Source organism: Pagrus pagrus (genome assembly GCF_965226575.1).
Source record: "Pagrus pagrus genome assembly, chromosome: 13".
In the NCBI taxonomy this organism is placed as follows: Eukaryota; Metazoa; Chordata; class Actinopteri; order Spariformes; family Sparidae; genus Pagrus; species Pagrus pagrus.
In genome coordinates, this window is record NC_140197.1 from 3,100,131 (window position 1) to 3,113,952 (window position 13,822).

The 13,822-nt window shown below is 42.0% G+C and overlaps 1 protein-coding gene across 1 annotated transcript in view; it reads left to right on the forward strand.

Annotated features, from left to right (window-relative positions):
• LOC311268759 (carbonic anhydrase-related protein 10-like) overlaps positions 1 to 13,822 on the forward strand; it is a 111,389-nt gene that overhangs the window by 9,122 nt on the left and 88,445 nt on the right. The gene's annotated exons all lie outside the window — the stretch shown is intronic.

Below are 13,822 nucleotides of genomic sequence, written 5' to 3' on the forward strand. Positions count from 1 at the left end.
AGCTGCCGGTGTGTTTGTAGACTGTGGACAGAATGTATAATGCTACACACATACAGTCCATATTTGTGTGACATGGACACTACTCTGTCACAAATGAAAATGGAGGAGCTGCCCACTGCTGGAAAAGAATGTGAAAATAAATGGTGGATGCTGATGTGAAACAGCTGCAGGGAGATCTTGTAAAACGAAAGTAAGTAATCAATCTAAAAACATGTTCCATGTGTGAAGAATAACTTGCAGTGACATGGTAACGTTGCAGTTAGATGGATGTTTGATGTCACACGTACTGTATCACTTCCTGTTAGTATAAGTTAAAAATTGAAATAATATTTGTAATATAGTAATATTTCGTTTTTTTGCAATATATTGTTGCGAGATGGAAAAATGTGGGAATTTTCACCAGATAATTTGAATAGCTCTATAGAGGGTGTGCACGTGATGTCGCGGTAGGCGGAGTCACCATGATTACAACCACTGAGTGTCAAGATTGTGAATATTTATCAAGTGCTGCAATCATAAGGTTCAGCTTGAATGCAGCGAAAGAGTCAATTTTTCTGACTTGACATCACACAATGCTGCTGAAATGACATATTCCACTCCCATAGTAACTGCTGCAACAGTATGTGGGGAACACTTTATACAATTAGTATAGTCTGAGGACACAGCTTTCACATCACTGACAACAAACACCGCTGACCTCTGTGACAAATGCATTGCTTTTCCTGTGGTTGTTTCACAATAAAAGCCACCCTTGGTTTGCACAATAGGGTAATTCTCCAGTCAGGTCCCTTTACCAAGGCACTGGCTCAGATCTGGAGTTGGTCCCTGGGCATGAACGTTGCCCACTGCTCCCTCAGGATGGATTAAATGCAGAGTACCAGTTTCACTATGTTGTACATTGTATGACGTGATCAAATAAAGATTCTTCTTCTTCTGGCCGAACACTTCAATGTGAAGCAATGCAGAAGACAATATTACATAGTGTCCATGTCCTGTATATCCTATATACATATCAATTCTGAATATTTAAAACCGTTTCAATATTAATTTTCCCACACACACACACACACACACACACACACACACACACACACACAGCTCAGGAAACTGTAGTTGACATGTGTGTGGTCCTGTTGTTGGCCCAACAGCCATGTGTAACTCTCAAAGCTAAGCTAATCTCGCCGAGAGCTGTCAGGCCTGAGGACTCTCAGACAGCAGAGCTTCAGCAGAGAGGAAAACACTCACACACACACACACACACACACACACACACACACACACACACTAGTTAATCATTTGATTTAGCTCTTTTCAAAGGCTTAACGAATGTCTCTGAAGAAGTGCTATTTCTCTCCTAGTACCAGAGAGAAGCTGATGAGAGTCGACCTGCACTGAAAACAACACGCACTCAATCTGAACACGTACACCACCTCAAAAAGAATATTGTTTTTTTGTTCATGTCTGAATTATTGGTAATGTTCACACTGATGTTCCGTACTAGCCACGAAAAGACACATTCAGTTTCATGTTACAACCTTGTTATATTTAGCTATAAAAAATCTGAAATTGTATGTTGTGTTGTGTCCCCGTGGTATCAAACATGGTATCAAAGTATTGATATTTTCTACAGTATTGTATCGAAGTGAGAAATTCCAGTATCGTGGAATATTTTTGTTGTTTATGTGCCGAACCGGCGTGTTGAGTTTGTTTAACCGAGTGTGATTTTACTGCCTCCAGAGGTCTTCTGAATGCTTGTATCCTTTGTGGGCTTTGTCAAGCATTTGTTATAGGTCAAACAGCTGCAGCGCGTTAAGGGACTTGCTAATGAAATCTACTGCATGTACAGTATATGGATAATGAAAGGAAAGAGGTTAAAAGGGTATTGCATCAAAAATTACAACAATGGGGCTTGATATAATGGAAATCTTCCGTATGATAAGTGATATAATTAAGGCTTTATAGTCCATTACTGCTTCCTGTGTTGATGGGTTGGTGAGGTTCAAACATTGAACAGTTAAAAGCAGCTCACTCTCCTCTCATTCGTGGAGGATAAAATGTGGTTTATGCCAAGTGCTAACACAGGAAGTGGTGTGATGCATGAGGTAAGCGCGTGGAGGTCAGGGTGCTGGATAGAGACTGAAGTTTATGTCCCGTCACGATCCAGTTCATTACAGCTTTTGTAAAACTATACCACCGTTTCCCTTTCCTTATCACGCTGTATTTGTCAGTAGAAAGGAATGGTTCTGATGCAGGTTTTTGCAGAATCATTCAGTACAAACAAACTTTCCAGTGTTGGCATATGGGACAGTGATCCGACAGTGTAATGAGTGAGGAGATGATGTAGATGAAGGGTACCTCACTCACCTCTACACTTCTGTTGTCACATGTAATTAATAAAGTTGAGCCACGTTAATGATGTTTATGAGGCTGTGTCTGATCTCCCTCTCTGTGACTCTGCATATATAGAAAAAGACCAAGATCATTTATTTATAATTACTTTGAAATCACCTGAGCTTCATTTGGAGTCATGCTTTCATTTGAACGGCACATTTCCCATTTTAGAATGAGACTGAAATATTTTCAAATGAAGAAGTGTGTGTGAACAGGCCTTCTGGGAAATTTGAGGCTGACAGTCGGCTCATCACATCAGTGAGCATAGCCTGACTTTGACTACAGCTTTTTCACCCTCAGTCTGCTCTCACACTACACCTCTCTCGTCTCTTTGTGTTAGTGCTGTGCCAGCACAGAAGAAATGTCTTTTTCAAGCTGTTTTGTGGGATCGGAGTGGGAATACAGTCAGCAGAAAAGAAAAACTCGGATGGTATTCAAAAACCCAGGTCACTGATGGGTGCCATCTTGTGCTTACATTTTCTGTGATCACCTTTGCAGTCACATGAGGTACGCAGGCAATTGGCTGAGATAAGAGGTACAAAGCTGCAAGGAGAACTGGTGAGAGATGGGCGTCTGCCAGCCTCAGAGCACAAACAGAAATCACTTTTTTGTCTTGAGTGAGAGAGCTGCGAGATGACCCAACAGAGTTAGCGGGGAAGGAGGGTGAGTGCAAATGATGCAACTTCACCGCTTCTTTGTCTTAAACACTGAGGTGCTCACAATGATAGATAAAAGGAGACATAGAGGGAAGAGGCTGGCAATGCCACTGCAGTTTGCCTGTGAGCTATTACTTTGGCACCATAAAATATAAAAACTAAATATAACACAAGATACAGTATGCACCACAGATGCCATGGAACAATGGAGAATCTTTGGCAGGCGGAGACATCATCATGCATATCTGGCCCTCTAACTCCTTTCACCGGTTCATTCAGCAGCACCCACTGAGGCAGGAGCACCTTTAGGATTAGTTGGTTCAGGTCCACCTGGTTGCACTGTGAATCCCCTCCTCCAACCACCAGTCCCTATTGACTTCATTGGATTGAAAATTAACAACAAGTGATCGTCGATCGTTCAAAGCAGGGGATATATAAGCCCCGCTAGGGACTGCCTTCCAAGCAGTGGATGAGAAACACGGGAGGTACCGTAGAACAGCTCAGCAGAGTGGCTGTGCATTATGGCTGCCACCTTTCCCGAAAATCATGTTCAAACCAATTTGAAATGACGCACAATTCATTCGAATTAATTGGAGTGCACACACCCTGCTCCCCGTCAAAATAATGTCGTTTCTGAGCGGCAGCGTCTTATGACCGTTAGTGTAGTCTTTTCACACAGCTGGACTTTATACAAGGTGCAAGGTCATTTATTCGTCATTATACAACACAGGGTTGAATACTGAAATGAAATCGTTCCATTTTACACATACTGCAGAATAGATATACAGTTATTAATATACAACATTTTGAATCTGTGTCAGGGTGAATGTAAGCAGCAGCAACAAGATGGTGATGATAATGTGGTCGGTATCTCCATATGAAAAGTTCGACATCAGGGAAACACTGTCCATCGACTGAATGCGTAAGCACCAAGCATCAATGTTATAAACACAGAGTCCACATGCTCTTGCTGCGCTGTAGATCTGCTCTCTGTCCGCCTGTCGAGTACAACAGCTTGATCCCAGATGCTGTGGTGGAGACAGATCTCTGTGGACACAACAGTCTCTGATTTCACGTTGTTTGTCCAGCCTGCACGGCTCTTGTTCTGACTCTCTTCTTCCTTGTGGTGGTTCAAACGGTCAGGTTGGATGGTCGAAGTGGGCCATGATGGTGTCAAAGTCTGCTGCTCCTAGTCCAAAACACCTGCTTTCTTCTCCAGTGATGATGACAATATTTCTGCCATGGTCAGTATGTGTTTAAACAATAAGGCAGAAAAAAAAATCATGGTTTAAAAAACTAAAATGTAGCATAATCTGGAGGAACTACCGGCCGCTGCATCTTCATGCGCCGCTGTTGCCATAGCAAGTTGTGTTGTGTTTTCTAGCAAGGGTCTGCTCAATCTGAGAGTCCCGAAGAGAAGGCCATCAGACGAGGTTGTACACTTGATGTTGGATGACGTTTGGGTGGCAAGCTAGCAGGTGAGTCTGCTGATTTGTTGTCATTGTTGAGTAAAGTGTCCCCTCAGAGTTGCCATAAGGCGATAGTTGACTTGTGAGAGAGGAAATGCAAAGTTTGTTTTCTGCTCAGGGCACTAACGTCACGTCTGCATGTCCTGTTGATTATTTTCTTATCAAACCAGCTCAGTTAGGCGAACACGAGATGCTTGGTTAATTTTGTGGCAGCTGTGTTTCTGTTGTTTTTCTGTCAAGTGTTTTTCTGTACTCACTGTGAGTAGATTTCAATAAATGAAGTAGACGTGGACATCAGAAATTTCGACCATTGCTTCCTCTTCCCTGGCACAGGAAGGGTGAGGTGTTCATTTTGAAATGACTTTTTGCAAGCTAATAGTTTCTGTTCAGTGTTTTGTGTTTTATTGCTGTAATCATTGGTGTTGCTGAGCATTAACTGTATGCGATGGGGGATAAAGTTTTTGTGCTATGCAAAAAATGTCTGTGAAGCTAATGAGAGGCCTGCACAGTCTGAGGTAGTCCAATCCATCAGATATCTTTCACAGTTGCAGTCGTTTGAGAAGAACACTCCCTCTTTGTGTTTCCCTGAGCTGCAGTGGAGTGACAGTAACTGAGAGAGAACATTTCATACTAAAGAGATGTCACTTTGGAAGAATCTCACTTGATTTTGTCTAAATGTGACTGCCGAAGCCCCATATGTGCTTCAGACAAAGGTTTTACACAGAATAAGACTGGGAAGGATGTGAGCAAGAAAAGCTTGTTCCAAGACAGGCCTGAAAAATTGTCCTCTAAGAATATGTTCACACTTTAGAGATTGCATTTACGCCTGGCTGAGAGCTGATCACAACGTGAGTCAGACCATCTCCATATGTGCTGATCCAATCACAGTACGTTCTACTTACACTTGCATTACGTGCATCTCTCGTGTCAATGGCAGGTGCAAATCGGCTCTATGTCATCTGTAGCTAATTAACGTCAATGCTGAAAAGGGCAAAATGTGTAGTTAATGTGTCTCTGCCGGTCTTACTGTCACTTGTGTGACGTAAAAGACGCAGCACAGTCACAACTGCTTTGTCACTCAAATGAGAATAGCTGGTTGACGTTAAAGGGCAGTCCACCTTAAGAAGTGAGCCTGGGTCTAGGTTGTCGCTAACTCCAGGACTGACCCACCTTTAATCAGCAGGTGGCAAGCAAAACCAAAAATATGCTGTGGTATTACAATGAACAGTTACTGTACTGTGTGTACATTTGCTTATTTACTTATTTATTAAATCCACCATATTAGCTTAACCTTCAAGGTTATATCAGTTTTCACATCTGTCAGGACATAATACTTATGAAAACTGTACACACACTGCATGGCTACGTTCACAGCTGTAATGTTGCTGCTAACTGTATACTTATCATCACACACACTCTCTCTTTCTCTCCATTATCTTGGCACACTGGTTAATGTTATGCACACACTATACACACTTACTCTTTCTGGGTGTTCACTGTGTGTTAACACGTTTAAGTGAAAATAAGAAAATATTCCCTGTGCAGATGGTCTTACCTGGGAATTCCCCTGGTTGTATGTACGTTGTGGGACGGCTCTGCTCCGTGCTCCTTCGTCCGTCAACCCCCACTGGCTCCCTCTTGAGTGCAGCACGGCACAGCTGTTCATTTATTCATCACTGCCGGACAGCTGGAGTTGCGAGATGGAGGAGTTCCCGTGATAATTACAGAATCACGCGCGACCGCAGTTATACGTATGTGTTATAAACACAACAACAATAAGTGTTCCCAACCAAAGGGTTAGGATTTGTCTCTTTTTTGAGATTTTCGTGTTGGCATCAACACGGAGTGTTTTATTATGAAAATTAACTGGATGTTGTATTGTTGTTTCGGTGCTTGACTTCCTGTCTGCTCCATGCTGAATCAGGCTAAATTGATGCGCCATGCTCCGGCATCCAGCAGAAATAGAAGTCTTGCATATCTGCTATGGAAGGGTCCGGTCTGCTGGAGCTGCAACGGGGTAGATACATGACGCAACGCTGTCGTGGCGGATCGGAGATGGACTGAACATGGATCTGGTGGAATTTAGGGGTAACGCATTACAAAAGTAACAAAAGTAATGTGTTACTAATAATATTTCAGTAATATACAACTACAGTTATCTCATGTTAGACTTTACAATCCATGTTACCAATCGAAGTGAAGCGTTTATTGTTCTTTTAAGAACCCATCCACACCAACAAGACCATATTAATATAGGCTGTGTGTGTTTAATACAGCCGAGCCTACAAGTTCTTTGTTCAGTCTCTGTGTGACTGAAATGAGCCGTATTTCATGGCCTAATGATGAAGCCTGATCCTCAGGGCGCACTTTAATTTACATTCTCGAATCACATATGCCCAGGCATTCCTTGATCGCTGGTCTAAAATAAAGACATAGAAGAAGAGATTTTTGTCCTTTTATGTCATTATCGGCTACATTATAGAAGATATAGGTCTGTTATGTTTCATGTGACTGAGCCTACAATTAAAATATTTATTCCTGTCTCATAATACATCAGACTGTGATCCTCTGTCTGCTCATCCCTGAGTCCAAGACCATTCATTTATTTAAAAAGATCTCTGCTACCTCACTGTTCTGTAGAGGTTATTTGGACATTTTGTAAAAAGTAACTAAAAAGTAGTGTAATAAGTAATTTATTACTCTACGTTGACAGTAATATTGTAATGTAATATATTGCTTTATAATGAAGATAATTACTAATATGTAATACATGTTGAATGAAACTTGCAGAACACTGCTGGTTGACATTGTCTGAGTTACATTCACTTTCAGTTCTACTCATGTCGTTCACTATTTGTGTGACCTGTGTGCTCGTCTTCCTCTCCCTCTGTCACTCCTCCACCTGTCTCTCCATCTCTGCCTGCGTCAGGCTGTAAAGAGCATCAAGTTCATTCTGGAGTTGCACAGTTCTTATGTATATTTGATCACACGTGTGTCTGGTTGTCTGCCGGCCTCTTTTATCTTCACCCTCCCTTGCTCGTATTCCCTCTCATCTCCTCTTCCCTCTCAGCTCTCCTTCTCGTCCAGTCCTCCTCTCCTACAGTTCGTGGCTCGTCCGCTCTTCCTTCGCCTCTTCGCTCTCCTCTCCTCCAGCATCTCCTCCCTCCTCATCTCGTCCCCAGTTACTCATCCTTCTCTCTCTCTTTGTTATCCCTCTCATTTCTCTTCTTGGCTCTATTCCCTTCAGCTCACTCTACCTTCCAGCCTGAATGGCCGCGAGACTTTGCTATCATTCATTTAAATATGCTTGCGACTTGAGGCCCATTCAAAACCTCGGAGGAAATATCACCTGTGCACTGTACTGATGGATGGCTCTTATGAGACCACTTCCTCTGAGCATTTAACTGGACATGTCAAAAGGTGAGATGTTGATGTTCACATTAACCTGAAATGTCTCAGTAATATCTATATTCTCATATCTTTGCTCAGATCAAACGAGCTTGGTGCGTGATTGAGCGAAAACTGAAATCTTTAGGTTAGTATCGTGTAAAGACAATTTCAAATAGAGCCTTTTTTTAGTAAAACCACAAACTGACCAGATACAAAGAGGAGCATTACAAGAGATTATATTGAAAGTGGAACAGCGGGTTACAGTAACAACTGTTGTAGTTCAATGATTCTTAATGTCAACTCTGTCAGTTAGTGTAGCTAGTGACCACTAAGTCAAAAAGGTGCATTCAAAGATTTTTTGGCCACGTGTGTACAGCAGAACATGACGAAAATACGACTGGGCGTCATATGATTGTATGGTCATGGTTAAAAGTCCAATCAACATCCTTCCCGAACAAAGTCAAAGTATGACATTGGACAGGCTATTTTGTTAAGGTTTATGCATACAGTGTGCATTCATCAGCTTTATACATCGACCATTTATACAAAAAACAATCAAGAAAATAAATCAAGTAAAATATAAAGAGAGACATATTCTGCTTATTTTCAGGTTCATATTTTTATTTCAAGTTACTACTAGAACAGGTTTACATGTAATGCTCAAAAAACTCATCAGTTACGTGCAAAATCCAGTGTGTCAGGTCAGGAAAACGTCATGGTTTGGCTTTAAATACCAGTTTTTTATCACCACTAAAATGGCTGGAAATGTCACCAATTGCACCATCATGATGTTGATGTGTTATGCCACATCTGGTAGAAATGTCCACCTGGGACGTATCTGGTTTGTAGAAAAGTTACCTGCTGACATTATATCCTGGTGACTGGCTGTGAATAAAAAGCGTCCAAAAAGTTGTGTTTCCTCTTGCTGCAGCTCATACTGTAGATATTATGGTTGTGTGTGGGTTCTCTAAACAGTTTCGTTTCTCGGTCTTGCATTTTTAAAACATTGTGAACTGCTTTGCAAATTTAGACATGTTTTGGCTGTTAAATGAATTCTGTCTTCCCTTCAAAGTTCCAGTTTCTTGGCTGTCTTCGTGCGGCAGACTGAATAAACTGTCAAACTTCCGTTCTCCCAGCCGGAGGAGAAGTGTGCCCAGTATTGTCAGAGGTAGCAAAGTGCGTGTTGAGAGGGATGGAGGTAGAACAGAAATGAAGCTATTTTTGGTTCAGACGTGCTGTGTGTGGGAGCAGGTGGAGGACCTTTAAATAAAAACTGATCTTTTCTTAAGCAAATGTCAAATAAATCATAGGTCAAGTGTGTGTCTCCTGACATCTCTCCAGTCCTTCCATCAGTCGATCTGGCTTCTGTTTCTTTCAACTCCAACTTTAGACTTTCACAGAACCACCTCTGTGTCGGCGTCCTCTCACCACATACATTGTCGTGGTTTCTCTCTTATATTGATTCAGTCACAATCGAGATGACTTGAATGAAGTGAGATCTTGAGGACACTAGGATTGTGTCATAGCAAAAACAACAGGGAACCAGCAAGACAGCGTGTTCGTGTGTTTTCTCTCACTTCACCATTGAATGTGTTTCTGTGCCTGCCTGGCCACCAGAGCGAGGGTCTGAATAGGAAGATGGAAGGAAGAAAGGAAGAGAGGAAAGAGGAAGAGAAGGAAGCAGAAAAAGTGATAGGGGTGGGTTTGGTGATGAAGAGAAGAAGAGAGAAGAAAAGTGAGGGCTCCTGGGAGCTGCCCTTTTTCTCCCAATAGATCTCCACACTAGCTCGAGCTGTGTGGGTTTCTTTTGTGTGTGTGTGTGTGTGTGTGTGTGTGTGTGTGTGTGTGTGTGTGTGTGTGTGCTGGCCTTAAAGTGAGAAAGTGGGGTGGATAAAAGAGGGGATGAGGAAGAGAAGCAGAGCTCAGGGGATTGGGCCAGTCTACCTCTCAGCTCTCCAGCAGCTACAGCCAGAAGATGATTAGAGAAAGATCTTAAGAAAGGCAGAGAAAGACTGGAAGGATGAAATGTTTTTGCTCTTTTTTGCAGACTGCCTGAAACGTATAAATGGGGCTTTTATACATTTTGGTTATATTTAAAATTTAACTTAGTGTGTCCAGGCTGTCAGTTTGAATGGTCTTCTTTCTTTCTACTCACAGCACCTCGAGCACCGGGCGTCTAATCCACACTTTCACGTTAAATCAACTGTGGTTTCCCGGAAAAAGCTGTCAGTAAAACAATATGTTTCAATGACTACAGCCACTATGTGAAGAATAAGATATGTCCTGACTTTGGCTCATCATGACCAGCTTTCTATTCTCACATAAATTATTACAGAAGCAAAGGAGGAAGTCAGGAGAAGTATGATAAAGACTGACAAAGTACTTTTAGTGCTATCAGCCAGATTCATCCTTATTATTTTTAATGCTCAAATTTAGGATATTAAGACATTTTAAGTTATATGGAGATTGTAAACTTTGAGTGTGGATGGTTAGCTGTCGCTGTGTGATGGACATATAGCTAATGGATGGATCTCTACTACATACACCCCATAAATGACATGCTACAGGTGTGGAGCTACAGCCAACACATCCCAGACTCAAGGCTGAATCCTGGAGAGGACATGGAAATAAAACAAACAGCAATGTTCATTTACTACACTGTGGAGCTACAGTTAGCCCCAGGATTATTGTACATGTTTAAAAGTAAAACTAATTTAATTGTTGCCCCAAGAAAAACACACTTAAAGATGTATTCTCAAACACAATGCTTCACTTTGACAAAAAAAAAGAGATCAGTTTGGTAGTTTTCCTTCAAATGCTCAGTAATGATAACCTAATATTGACTGCAGCGGGACACCATATATGACGTTGCCTTTCCAATACATAAAATACCCAAGACACAGACCGTAATCGTACCTTTTGGTTGGATGTCAAGAAAAGCAGAAAAGTCCTACACACTTCTCTGAGACTTCTGAGAAACACCTCCAAAGGAAGCCGGCAGACATCAGCCCGGAAGCTGTTTCAGATTTCACCTGTAATATTTCATATTGTGAAAAGTTGAAGCTAACTGGTGTTGAGGCTGATGTTTTGTTTAGCTGTTGTTTAAGGGGCGTGTTCCGTAAAGGAAGAACTGAAAGCGGAACGCGTCGGCTCCGTCTCCCCTCTGTCCCTGTTGGAGAGGATGCTGGGAGGCCTGGATGGCAGAGCGCCCACTGGAGAGAAAGAACAGAAAAAAATAAGACGCAAAACAGACTGTATCACCCCCGGTGTGTGTGTGTGTGTGTGTGTGTGTGTGTGTGTGTGTGTGTGTGTGTGTGTGTGTGGAAAATAAAGCAACTTTATATTAATGTCACACGTTCTTGGTGTGATTGTTGTGTGTGTTATTCGTGAAGATGGGGGTGTATGTACAGGATGTAATAACCCTGCTGTTGTTGTTCAGTGTGTGTAAGTTCCATGCTCCCTGTGTTCGTGTGTGTGTGTGTGTGTGTGTGTGTGTGTGAGGGTATGTAAGTGGTTATTTCTGTGTCTGTGTGTTTGGGGTATATAATATCACAGCTCAGGGTTGTTATTTGGGAGTGCTGCAGAGTGAGTAAGTAGGACACCAAGTTAGTGATCAGAGGAGCCTCTGCCTTGCTCTCTCGCTTCCTCTTTCTTTCTCTCTCTCTCTCTCTCACACACACACACACACACACACACACACACACACACACACACTGCTCTTATCCATATAGTTTTCGCTCTTTGTCTTTGTCATGCAGTTTCCCTATTTCTGTCTGTCTCTTTCTCACTCTATCTTCTGAATATCTCTTTCCGTCAGTGTTTCTCGCTGTCTCTCTTACTCACACACACCTACACACACATGCACACACACCCTTGCAGAGACTCACAGGGCCACAGGAGAGAAGGGAAAGAGGAAAAAGTAGAAGAAGAAATGGAGAGAAGTGGTTAGATCGGGAGGAGGAGGAGGAGGAGAGGGAGGAAGCGACATTCCTCCCACACAGTAGAGGAGATATGAGCAATTTTAGATTGGACTAAAGGAGGGGTAGAGGGACACCCACACAGGACAGAGAAAGAGGGTGAGAGAGAAAGACATAAGAGAGAGAGCACCAGCAGCATAGAATGAAGTTATGATACTCAATCTCAATAATCCCCTGATATCATTACACATCCACATTCTCCAGGCCTGATGGCCGCCCGCTACATTCCTTGCAATTACTCACCGCGGTAACGACATTAAAGCTAATGCTGCCGGTGATTATGGCATCGCTGCTATTTGTTCTTATTTAGCCGGGCCGCTGCAGGCTGCTGTAATGAATGGGCACGTGTTCGCCGAGACGACGTGTTTGCCGTAGTTAAAAATTCCAATGTATTCATTAGCCCGTAATGTAGCCGAGCCGAGATGAAATGAGGGGCTCGCCAGGTACACAGTGCTGATGACTAGACGTAGAACGAGAGGACAGCGGTGTTATTAGGGGCATTTACAGAAACATTTGGGACATTTAGCTCTAGCTGTAATCTGCTGCTTCTTCCTGTAAATGAGCAGGTTGGTATGGGGATTGAACCTGTGACCTTTTATTCACTTCAATAACTTAAATGCACAGTATGTGATTTTTGCCACTAGGGGTCTTTCCATCGAGACAAAACAAAAGACATCAGTGGCTCGGGATAATGGGAGTCGTCTTCATCGGCGAACATCCACCGTCACTGATGAAAATCTATCAACGTGATGAGATGACGTTTTAAAGTCTTACGATTAGTCACATTCACCGACTTCCTTGTGACTGTCTGACCCTTTACTCTAAGAAATAAAGACAGGCAACAAAACACACTGTTACCATGAATACAATTACAGGTTTATCTGGTTGGACAATCGTTGGGAACATTTGGATAATGTTAGTACACAACTTAACAACATATATAACAAAGGTCTAGTCGTTATTAGACATTTTAATGCAGAAATCTTACATATAATATCTTTAAGGCGGTAAGAGTGGTCAGGGGGGCGTTTGTTCAAAAAAGGTTGAAAACCAAGCTGGTATAGAGTATATAAGTGTATTAAACAAATATACACAGACTTAGCAATAAATGATGACATACATTATTTAAATGTCTCACAGCCTCTGCTGCACTGTGACATGAAAACATCCGATCTATGTGGACCTGTGAGGAGACTGTTTCCTTCCTCACATTATGTAACAGACATATTGACCAGAGTCCTCTTGGAAAATGTATGAAGGGGGTCTCAGTCTGTTTGTTTCAGACTGTTCTGGTCACAGAAGCGACCATATACAGTAGGTCAACGGTGAAAACAGCTTGTTACTGGAGCCAACTCGGAATTACCTCTAATATAATACACTCACAATTACAGTAAGTATTTTAAAGGACATGACGACTTCCTGTAGTACAATAAATTAGCACTCTAAGTAATTGCAATTCAGTATAATATTTAAAAGTAAACATGTACAATTTATAATACACTTACAACAAAGTACACTTTTAAGGAACTACACTGAGTAGCAATAGCTTGCGTATGTCGAAAGGTCCGGTACGCTTGTCGCCGGTACGCTGTATGGGCATGTTGTTTCTGATTGTTTGGTCCCAGCCAGAGATCACGACAGCTTTCACACCAGCTTAAACAAACAAAACTGAACAGGCAAGCATTTGATCCAAGCCAAACAGGTTATAAATAGATGCAGCACGTTTGAGGATATCACTTTTTGTAACAGATGTTTGATCATACAGTAGTTATCTACAACGACTATATTGACTTGGGGAAGAATGAAAAAAAATGGGAATGAAACTATATAAAAAGACTACGACTCAAGACACACATGAAGGTAGAGGCATGCTGTTTGTTCCCCTGCCTATAGGTGTTTGTTCTATATTTGTTCCCCTGGGAAAACAAAAACATAACAA